Below are 12,244 nucleotides of genomic sequence, written 5' to 3'. Positions count from 1 at the left end.
AAGATCTTTGGTTAATCTTCCCTTCCCTCTGAGATTCGTCATCTGTTCCATGTTTCCATACCTCTGATTCTATTTTATTCACCAGTTTATTTTGTCATTAGATTTCTTATTCGTTTATTTTGATTTTTAGATTCAATTGTTAATAGATATATATTTGAAATTTTATTTTTCATATTTTTAATTTATTTTTTCCTTCTTCTTTCTCTTCTTAAAGAATACCCTTCAACGTTTCATATAATACTGGTTTGGTGGTGATGGACTCCTTTAGCTTTTTCTTGTCTGTGAAGCTCTTTATCTGACCTTCCATTCTAAATGATAGCTTTGCTGGGCATAGTTATCTTGGTTGTAGGTCCTTGCTATTCATCACTTTGAATATTTATTATACTCCCTTCTGGTCTGCAAAGTTTATGTTGAGAAATCAACTGACAATCATATGGGCGCTCTCTTGTAACTGCTTTTATCTTGCTGCTTTTAAGATTCTCTCTTTGTCTTTAGTCCTATCATTTTAATTATGATGTGTCTTTGTGTGGGCCTCTTTGGGTTTCTCTTATCTGGGACTCTTTGAGCTTCCTGGACTTGTAAGTCTATTTTTTTTTTTTTACCAGGTAGGGGAAGTTTTCTGTCATTATTTCTTCAAATAGGTTTTCAATATCTTTCTCTCTCTCTACTCCTTGCACTCCCATAATGTGAATGTTGGTATGCTTGAAGTTATCCCAGAGGCTCCTTACACTGTCTTCATATTTTTGGATTCCTTTTTCTTTTTGCTCTTCTGATTGGGTGTTTTTGCTTCCTCATATTCCAAATCATTGATTTGATTCCTGGAATCCTCTACTCTACTGTTAAATCCTTGTAAATTATTCTTTATTTCAGTTAGTGTATGCTTAATTTCTGATTGGTCCTTTTTTCATGTCTTTGAAATTTTCACTAAGATCCTTGAAAGTATCACTAAGTCCCTTGAAGCTCCCATTGAGTCCCTGGAAGCTCTCATTAAGTCTCTTGAGGCTATCATTAAGATCCTTGAGTAACCTTATAACCACGGTTTTGAACTTTGTATCCAGTAGTTTGCTTGCTTCCATCTCTTTCATTTGTGACATGTTTCTTTGTCTCCGCATTTTGGCTGCTTTCCTGTGTTTGTTTCTATGTATTAGGTAGAGCTGCTTTGTCTCCTGGAATTGGTAGAGTGGCCTTATGTAGTAGGTGCCCTGTAGGGCCCAGTGGCTCAGCCTCCCCAGTCACCTGAGCTGAGTACTCTATGTATGCCCCTGTATGGGCTATGTGTACAGTCTTGTAGTTGAGCCTTTTTTTGCTCTTGGTGTCATTGGGAGGATTTGACCTCCAGGCCAGTTGGCTGTGAGGACCTGCTGCGACTACAGTGGAAGAGCTGCTGTGCAGGAGACACCCCTATGGAGCAGAACTTTCTTCAATGGGGCTTTGGTGCTCACCAAGTCTACCCCTTCAGTGTGTCGCTTGTGGATGAGTAGAGTTGTAATCTGGTATAGTCTGAAGCTGTCCACTGGTGCACTGGCTCTGGGGCCTCCAGGCAAGTGTGAAGTCAGCCACTGCCTGGGGCCACCTGGCAGGAGCTACAGAGAGGTCTGTAGATGGCTGCTACTTGCATTGGGCTTGGAAGTGCCCAAGCAAGGCTTAGCTGTGAAGCAAGGCAGGCTGGTGCTAGTGCTAGGTCTTGGGCCTTTTATTAATAGGTTTGGATCATGCTGACACCAGCTGTTGCTTGTTTGAGAGATTTTAGCAAAGTCTGAAGCCTGAGCCAGGACAGGCCATTCATGTGGAAAAGCTTCTGCAAACAGCTTAGCTGGGGCTGAAAATGGGAAGGGGCAGGGTCTGGGAATCACCAGGGTGGAGCAAAAAGTGTGAGCCAGGCTGATGGAGACTCAGATATGGCTGCCAGTCAGCCCTGTGCTGGGGGAGGTTTCAGCACAGGAATAATGACTCCAGGAAGCACCCCCATCTGGGAGAAAGCCACCCCGAGTTCCTGCTCTGATGCTAAACAATCCAATTCCTCCCTATATGTCCCAGGGTCCTCCAAAGCCGCCTAGGGCTGGAGCTCAGCAGGATCGAGTCTGAGTAAGTTTGTGTTTTGGCCCTTTAAGAGGAACATTTGGGTCTCTGGCAGCCTCTATGTCACTCGGCCACAATCTCTACTGGTTTTTACAGCCCAAAATTATGGGGACTTCTCTTCCCAGCTCTGGAACCCTGAGCTGGGGGTCTGGTATGGGAGAACTCCTTACTTTTCACAGGGTGGGGGGTGCTTTGCAACCAAGCTAGCCATATTATATTATATTACATATTATATTATATTATATTATATATTATATTATATTATATTATATTATATTATATTATACTTATATTGCCATTGTCTGTGAATCACTTTTTGAATAATTTTACAAATGTTATCCACATATTACCTGCCATGACCTGGTTTACTGAAATCTCTGCATAATTTCATACTGTTCTGCTTTATTTCATTAACGCTTTATACAAAATAAACATGTTTGCTTATAAAGTGGATATTAGGGAGTGATTACTTATATTACATGATTATATTTTGTACTTTAGAAAATATTCTTTCTTTAGTAAGTATATTTAGTGCATTTAATGAATTATTCAGGTAAAACTTTCCAGCATATCATCAACCATGTAGAGCAAACTATATATATTTTTTTTTAATTTGCATCCTCTTTTCTTTTTTTTTTTAAATATATTTTATTGATTTTTTACAGAGAGGAAGCAAGAGGGAGAGAGTTAGAAACATCGATGAGAGAGCAACATCAATCAGTTGCCTCTTGCTCACCCCCCACTGGGGATGTGTATATTTTTGAGGCTTATTTTTAATTCTTAATATATTTTTATTGATATCAGAGAGGAAGGGAGGGGGAGAGAGAGATGGAAACATCACTGAGGAGAGAGAATCATTGATTGGCTGCCTCCTGCGAGCCCCACACTGGGGACTGAGCCTGCAACCCGGCATGTGCCCTGACTGGGAATCGAACCATGACCTCCTGGTTCATAGGTCGACACTCAACCACTGGGCCATGCCAGCTGGACATTTGAGTCTTATTTTTGACACACAATGCTTTATAAGGAATCTCTGAAATAGGTTGTAGTTAGGTCCTACAGTTAGGAAAACAGAGGCATTGTAAGACCGCATTTGTTTTCTTTTGTTGTTAATTGTTGCTCACTGATGGAAACTATAAGCCCTCTGCAGTGATGGTGTCTCTTGGCCTGAGCAAACGCAAGCACCCTGGGGGACAAGGTACATGCTACCAAACATGGAAGCAATTTTAGAAAAGGAGAAAAGTGTTTGTGGTACACTTCATAGTAAACAAACTAAAGACTGTTTGGCCTTCACATCAGCTCACTTTTGTTCTGTTTATATGCTAGAATCTCACTGTTTGGCTGACTTTGGAAGTCTAAGTCATGAGACTACCTTATAGTGCTTATACAGTGAGGGTCTTTTGATACCAAAGAAAGCCAACCCCATGCATTTGGTTCAGGTGACCATGAATTTTTCCAAATGCCACCCTTTAGCCATCAGTGACATAGCAAGGCTCCAGTGTTCTCATCCCATGCCAACCTGTGTTCAACCTGATACATCAAGGCTTAAGAAAAAACGATTTAGCCAGTAGAGCCTTTGGGATCTCAAATCTCTTAAGGCTCTTTTCATGAAAATCTCAGTTCATTAGATAAGTCATCAGCTTTGTGTTATAAGACAGATTGTAAAATAAAGAAATGAACTCATTTGGAGCTTTCTGTCATCTCTATCTATCCCATTGCCTCGCCTCTGTTCCACAACAGCAGAAAGCTGATTTATTAGATTCTGATAACATATGTTCACATTATTTGTTACAACAGCTGTCCCACCCTCTACTAGAATTTGGCTTGCACGTTGCAAAATTCCTTTGTTGCAAATGGACAAACTTACCATACCAAGGCCCTTGTGTTGAGTTTTGTTTATGTTGTGTACCTGGCAACAGAGATGATGTTCTTATTCATTATTCATGGAAAAAGAGCCTCATTAGTGGCAGACACATACTGTTGCTGAGATGCCTTGTTTGGGGTTGTGAGTTCAACAGTTGTCAATAGACTGCAGATGACCTAATCCCGACTGAATTCTGAAGGGTGTTTTGGTGCGGACTTGGCTCAGACCTGTGTCATTTACAGTAGAAATATAATGAAGTGGCTGCTGAAGTTACTGTTCTTGAGGAGTGAGCTGCAACCACACACGATTATTAAAAACCTGCCTCTTGTTTCTCACACCATACCATAAAGTGGGCTTTTTCAAGTTTATCCCTGCTGCTTTCCCTGGAGACCCAAAGGAACTCTACTGAGTTGTCCCATTTTCTAGCCCTGTGTTGGTGCTTTAGAGGGCTTGGAGTATAGACAGCAAGTAGGGGTGCCCTGACGGTGGTTCAGACGCCATCACTCTAATCCATGCCATGCTGGACACAGCACTTTGAATCCCAGACTCTCCATCCCTCTCTGTAGAGCCACATCTAAAACAGCAAGATTATATGTTATGTTTGCAAATTGGAATGTTCTTGTTGGATACCTGTTTCTTGTATGGTTTATTGGTATACCAATCCTTCTTTATTACTTTTGCTAGGTGGCTGAATGTTTTTAAATGGTACATTGGGAAGGGACACAATGAGATTAGTGCTGCTTTTCTGACCTTTACAAAAAGGATTCAGAAATATGGCAGGAACAGGGTGAGGGTGTGTAGAAACATCATGTTCTGAGGAAAGGAGGAAGGCAACATGTGTTCCCTTTGCCTCTTCTTCACTGTTTTCTGGGGGTTGTGTGTGTGTTTGGGTTTGAGTTTTAAAAGTGACATTCACAAACTCCTTTTGTAGTGAAGTACTTTGGAAGCTATGCATCCCTAGTAGGATTACCAGTTATTTGGTCACACATCTTTGTAATCTTCAGTCTAATTTTGATTTTGCCCTTGAGGTAACTTCTCATGTTATGTTATGCTATTCCAGCCATTAGTCTGAAATGCTGTCTTGCCATCCTCAGGAGTTTTCATACTCTTTCGTTTTTAATTTGGGTGGATCATTTTTATCCGGGTGGTTGATCCTGGATTTGGAGTGTCCTTTACACAATGAGTAAACTAACAGCAGCAACAATAGCTAGCATTTATTCATTCTTATAATGTGTCAGGGTCAGACACGATTCTAAACCCTACATGGACGAACTCATTTATGCTCATCACAAGCATATGAAGTAGATGTTACTATTAGCTCCCCTTTACAACTGTGGTAACTGGTGCCAAGAGAAGTTAAGTAATTTGCCCAAATTAAGGGCCTCATATGTGAAAGTAAAGCCATGAAGATGATATGTTATGAGAGAAAAGAGATAAACTGAGAACATTCTTTTTTCAGTAAGAGCTGAATTCTACAAGGAAAGGAAAGCCAGAGTAAAAACTGAGGTGGTCCGACCGCAGGCCCATGGTCTCAGCCATCACACTTCTGCCATCTCTGCTTTTGGCAATATTTTTAAAAATTGTTTTTATTAACATGGTTCTTGTTGTTATTAATTAGCTACAATTTATTGAGAAACTATCATGTGCCAAACATGTTATACACATTACCTTTAACCCTCACAATAACCTTGCAAGGAGGTGGTTATTCCATTTTAGCAGATGCAGAAACTGAGGCTTGTGAGTTTAAGTAATTTTCAAGAACACATTCCTTGAACACTGCAGAATTGGTGGGATTCAAATCCAGGTCTCTGTGGCTTTAAGAGCCCATGTGCTTTCATAAACATGAGCCTTCCTGAGGTGACTTCCTGTGCCTCTCTCACTCCTCTTCTGAAGGCATGGGGTAGGCAGGCTGCAGCATGGTCAAAATATGATTGGTGCCAAATTGTCTTCTAAGATACCGTTTTAATCATTCCTTCAGAAAGGTATGTCTGTGTTTGCTTGTCTTTCTGAAACTATCTTCACAATTTGGCTTTCCGTCTTCAATCAACTTGTGTCTGCTTTCTTTAGTCACAAAGGGGATTTTATGTATGGTGTTCATTTAATTTGAGACTTATCATCTTTTTTTTTCCAGTCATACATTTGTTATAAGGACAGAAATGTTTTTAAGATTATTATCATCAACCTTCTTTTAGAAGCCATTATGAACGTTGTTACAATCTTTGGATTCCTTTTATAGGCTACCTCAGTTGAAAGCTTAAATCTCAAAGATTAGGGTGGTAATGTGGAAAAGAATTCATTCATTTCTTTATTATTATTTGCACATTTCGATTTTAGAAGAATCTCAGAGAACAAGTAAGAATGTGAATGTGAATGCTACAAGCTACCTTTGGGAGCATCTGTTTCTGTCTGTCTCCCTGGGATACAAAGGCAGTCACTGGTGATGGTGAGATTAAACCCAGCTCCACCCCAATAGCTAAGTGAATTCAGCAAATTACTTAACCTTCCAGGCCTCGGTTTCTTCTTCTGGAAATGAATGGAGGCTTAGAAAGGCTAAGTAACTTTCCCAAGATCACGCAGCTGGGAATTGGTTGTGAAGAATAAAGTAGTTAATCCATGTTAAGTGTTTAGAACAGTGTGGAGCACAGGGTAAGAGTTCAGCAACTGTTGGCTTTTAAAAAGAGCCAAGATTACCACTTAACTTTATCATTGTTCTCAAATCAATTTTGTTCAAATGGAAAACCATAAATAAAATGATAGTTAAAATAAGAAAATAGGAGTCCAGTCTTATGCTCCCCAAAAGGCAGTGCCATGGCCTCCTATTAAAATTAATTTTGGATATAAAAGAACATATCTATAATAATAAAAGTGTAATATGCTAATTAGACCAGGTGTCCTTCTGGACATCATTCCAGGACAAAGCCAGGGCTGCAGCCGCCATGGCTGTGAGGGAGGGATTGAGACAGCTGCGGCTGTGAAGGCCTACTTTTGCACAAATTTCATGCATCGGGCCTCTAGTAAACAGATAACTGATAAAACAGAAATACTTAGTTTTATCTATAAATAATTCCTAAACTTTTGGAAAGGTGACAGAAAAATTCCAGGATTTTAACTCCTGATCAAATTGTTTCAGCCTTGACACAATTTGTACAGTGGAACTACAAATCCAAGCTCTTTTTTTAGATTTACTTCATTAAGCCATTTAGTTATTGTCCTAAATGTAGGGGCAGAAACTTTTTTGTGAGGGATAGATGGACTCTTTGTAGTCACAACTGTTATATGAATGCAATAACTATATCAAGACCATTTTTACTGATGCCATCAAGCCCATCCTAAATTAGCTTTCTTATTTGCCATCTGGTAATGTGCAAAGGGTATACTTTTAAGAACAGGACATATTGCTAATATTGGGGGAAATACTTTCATATCCATAGATTGAAAACAGAAGTTCTAAAGAACACATTAGGGAATCTATACTAATAAAAGGGTAATATGCTAATTAGACCGGATAGACCGGACATCTTCCGGACGTCCTTCCGGACAAAGCCACGGTGGTGGGGCCAAGGCAGAGGCAGTTAGGGGCAATCTGGGTGGCAGGGGAGAGCGGTTAGGGACGAGCAGGCTGGCGGGGGAGAGCTGTTAGGGGTGATCAGGCCAGTAGGGGAGAGCAGTTAGGAGCAATCAGGCCAGCAGGCAGGTGAGACTCTAGGAGCCAGCGGTCCCGGATTGCAAGAGGGATGTTTCCCGAGGGGTCCTGGATTGAAGAGAGTGCAGGCTGGGCTGAGGGATTTCATGCACTGGGCCTCTAGTCACTCTGTAAGGAGACTATTTGGAGAATAAGCTTTTTGCTGATATTGTTTTACAGAAACAGCATGTAGTTATAAGTAAAAATTCTGTAAACCTTGCTCATTGCCCAAGGCCTTATAAATAGCACAACTTATTCAACTATCATCACAGTTCCTTTGATATGGTCACTGGATACCCTGTGTTTTGGTTGGCTGTTTTCCTTTTGTGTGTGTGTGTGAGGAATAGGCAGAATAAAAGGGATTTGAGATGCCAGGAGTACCAGTGAGTAAAATCTGTATTCAGGCTGTCAGCATCAGGCTGTTCAGACCAATAAAACAGTGCTTTTCAGATGTTTGGTGCCATAGGCACAAGTAGCTTGAGACATATCCACTACAAAATTAGGCTGCATTTGAGAAAGAAGGATTGAAATGCTGCCAGTCTCTAGTAATAGACTCTCAGCCTAGTCCAGTGCCCTTCCCTGGGCTGGTTCATACGGAAAAGATCAAGGATGCCAGGCAGATAATGAAGCAAATTCTTGTATTAAAAAATGGGCAAATGAATCACATTGCTGCTTCAAAAAAAGAAAAATAATTGTAAATAACACTGCAGTGAACATAGTGGTGAATATATTCTTCCAAATTAGTGTTTTGAGTTTCTTTGAATAAATCCTCAGAAGTGGATCACTAGGTCATGAGGCAGTTCGATTTTTAATTTGTTGAGGAACCTCCATACTGCTTTCCACAGTGGCTGCAGCAATCTGCATTCCCACTAGCATGCACGAGGGTTCCCTTTTCTCCACATCCTCGCCAGCACTTGTAGAATCAGCATGTAGTTATAAGTAAAAATTTGTTGATTTATTAATCATAGCCATTCTGCCAGGTGTGAGGTGATAACTCATTGTGGTATTAATTTACATTTCTCTGGTGATTCTGACCTTGAGTATCTTTTTACATATCTATTGGCCTGTATATGCTCTTTGGAGAGTGTCTATTTAGGGCCTCTGCCCATTTTTCAAATTAGATTATTTATTTATTTTAATTTTTATTTAAATTCTTTATTGTTTTAAGTGTTATGTAAGTCTCCTTTTCCACCATTGACCTCTCCCCAGCCACTCCCTCCCCCACCCCTCCAACACATGCCCTCATCCCCCTACTGTCTGTGTCCATTGCTTATGCTCATATGCATGCATGCAAGTCCTTTGCTTGATCTCTTACCTCCTTCCTCCTGCCTTCTCTCTTAGGTTGAATGGTCTGGTCAATGCTTCTATGACTTTGGCTTTATTTTTGTTCATCAGATTATGTTGTTCATTAGATTCCACAAATGAGTGAGATCATGTGATGTTTATCTTTCTCCAACTGGCTTATTTCGCTTAGCATAATGCTCTCCAGGTTCATCCATACTGTTGCAAATGGTAAGAGTTTTCTTTTTTATAGCAGCATAGTATTCCATTGTGTAGATGTACCACCCTTTTTTAATCCACTCATCTGCTGATGGGCACTTAGGCTGTTTCCAAATCTTAGCTATTGTAAATTGTGCTGCTCTGAACATAGGGGTGCATACATTTATTCTGATGGTTGTTTCAGGTTTCTTAGGATATATTCCTAGAAGTGGGATCACTGGGTCAAATGGCAGTTCCATATTTAATTTTCTAAGGAAATTCCATACTGTTTTTCATAATGGCTGCACCAGACTGCATTCCCACCAGCAGTGTACTAGGGTTCCCTTTTCTCTACATTCTCTCCAGCACTTGTCATTTGTTGTTTTATTGATGGTAGCCATTCTGACAGGTGTGAGATGATACCTCATTGTCATTTTAATTTTCATCTCTCTTATGATTAGTGACTTTGAGCATCCTATATAATAAAAGGGTAATATGCAAATTGACCCTAATGGCAGAATGACCAGAACAACCGCTGGACCAGTCACTATGAGGCACACTGACCACCTCTTGGTCCCTTTCCCTGGCCGGCAGGCTCTGATCGCCTGATGGCCACCCGCTGCGGGAGTGGGGCGGGGCCAGCGAGCGGGCAGGAACAGCCAACCTCTCAGTCCCTTACCTCGGCCACCAAGCACCGATCACCCGATGGCGAACAGGGAACCGGGGTGGGTGGTGGCGGGGGGCGGGGCCGGCTGTGGACAGCTGGGGAAGATGGCCCTGATCACAGGCCAGGCCTAGGGACTGTAACCACACACGAATTTCGTGTGCCGGGCCTCTAGTTTTTTCATATGTGTCTTTGCCATCTATATGTCCACTTTGGAGAAGTGTCTGTTTAGGTCCTTTGCCCATTTTTTAATTGGGTTGTTTATCTTCCTTATGTTAAGTTGTATGAATTCCTTATATATTTTGGATATTAACCCTTTAACAGATGTATCATTGCCAAATATGTTCTCCCATACTGTGGGTTTCCACCAGGAAGGGTGGAAACAAGGCTTAGATACTTTTTAAATAAAAGATCTGAACATTTAAGTAAGTAAAATGTGTATTATCTGCAGTTTTAAAAAATTATCTTCCAGTGACAATCAATGAGTGGACTCTAGCAAACAAGATATTTGATTCCTAGATTGATTTCCCACACTGGGAAGTGGTTAAATGTTTAGATATTGGAAAAGCAATGAAAAATCTATGAGTGTCTGACATATTTTTTTTCTTAATAATAAACATACCATTTTATACTATGCATATGGTGGTGAAATTTTGTTTGTATATAATATCTGAGATCAGGGTTGCAAAGACTCTCCCTTTCAATTCTGTGTTGGTATTTTCTATAATTATTTGTATTTTCTCAATGTCATTGAAATTTCTCTCGAAGAGAAATTCCTCATGCTGGAATTGATGGTAAATACTTGTTATTGGATGAGGGATTGGTTTTCTTTTATGAAAACACTAGCAGCCTGTTTGCACGAAGATTCGTGCAATAGACCTTCATTCACCTGGCTGCCTGCACCAGTTTTCTGCCGGCACCGGGGACCCAGGCCTAGGCTGTGGCCACCGCCTTCTGCCTTCTTTCAGGGTCGGGGCTTGGCCCCAGGCGGCAGCCTTGGGCTTGGCCGCACCCAGCGTCCCTGCTAAGGATTGTAGGAGCCGACCCCCGGTGGTTGCCTGCGATCCGTGCAGGCTCCCCGCTGGTGCCCAAGGCCGGGAAAGCCTCCGCCCGAGGCTTTCCCGGCCTTGGGCTCGGCCGCACCCCAGTGTCCCTGCGACGGTTTCCTGGTGGGCGTGGCTGGTGGGCGTAGCGAAGGTACGGTCAATTTGCATATTACTCTAATATTAGGTAGGATTTTCTTCTTCTGTCTATTGGCTAGTTGTGGGACTTCCTTTCCATTTCTACTGTAATACAATTTTAAGTTGAAAACAGATCTGTAAAGAAACTTACAAGGATTCCAGGTGTTGTATTCCTCTAGCCCAAAGTGAATTTGGCAGCAACACGAATTACATATTTTTACCTGGTCTGAATTAGAACGCATTTCAATGTTATATTATACATTTGGTTGAGTATTAAAGAAATACTATTCTAGTAAGAAATAGATTCATCCTGGTCATTGTGGCTCGGTTGTTGAGTGTTGACCTATGAACCAGGAGGTCACAGTTCAATTTCTGCTCAGGGTACATGCCCTTGGTTCACCAGTAGGGGGTGTGCAGGAAGCAGTTGATCAATGATTCCCTCTCATCATTGATGTTTCTATCTCTCTCTCTCCCTTCCTCTCTCTGAAATCAATAAAAACATTTTAAAAAATAAAGAAATAGAATCATAATTTAAAAACAAATGTTTTCCCCCAAAGGACTACTCTCTTTGAGTTTATCTACTCTTAGTTGTACCCTGTAGTTTTACTTCCCTGCGAACTCATTATCTGAACCTATTACTCACTCCTACTCCTTCATCTGAGATTTTCTACACAAACTGAGAGGAAGTTGTTCTGGGAAAGAAGCTAGGCTTTATATGAAAAGGGATTGAATGAACAAAAATTGTATAGTTTTCTAACAATTTCATATGTATATCATTATATATATAAAGACTTATTATATAGTTTTAATATATACAATATATGTTACATTTTAACAAAAAAACTAAATTTGAACTTCTTAAAATGTAATTCAAAAGATATATAGTTTAAGCTGTGGTATGTTTTTGTTTGTTTTTTAATTAAAGGTAATAATTTTTCCTTCACATTGGTATTTCATATGCCTGTTGATAAATTTTTATAAGTAACAAAGAGATCGTATTTGCCTTTCATAATATCAAAGGTATTCATGTAACATTAAATTGATATATTTTTAGATATTCTCTGCTTGAGTAAACTCAACAGATAAAACTACATATTTTAAAGTAGAAGATGATTGCTAAAGTCAGTCTGATAGATTTTAAACATGAGTTATTTACAAAAATATAAATTACTCTTGGTTGCACATGCCACCCAGATACATAAGGAATAGCTGTGTACTGTAGACATTACAATATTCTTAATTTATGCTTTATTAGACTTACATGTTTAAAATACTAGCATATTAAAAATCATTGC

The 12,244-nt window shown here is 40.2% G+C and overlaps 1 protein-coding gene across 7 annotated transcripts in view; it reads left to right on the top strand.

Annotated features, from left to right (window-relative positions):
• The window catches only part of ST7 (suppression of tumorigenicity 7), a 308,974-nt gene that overhangs the window by 249,716 nt on the left and 47,014 nt on the right, over positions 1 to 12,244 (top strand). The gene's annotated exons all lie outside the window — the stretch shown is intronic.

Source organism: Eptesicus fuscus, chromosome 14 (genome assembly GCF_027574615.1).
Source record: "Eptesicus fuscus isolate TK198812 chromosome 14, DD_ASM_mEF_20220401, whole genome shotgun sequence".
In the NCBI taxonomy this organism is placed as follows: Eukaryota; Metazoa; Chordata; class Mammalia; order Chiroptera; family Vespertilionidae; genus Eptesicus; species Eptesicus fuscus.
Note: the sequence above shows the minus strand (reverse complement) of the source record. Positions and strands in the feature narration are given on the sequence as shown.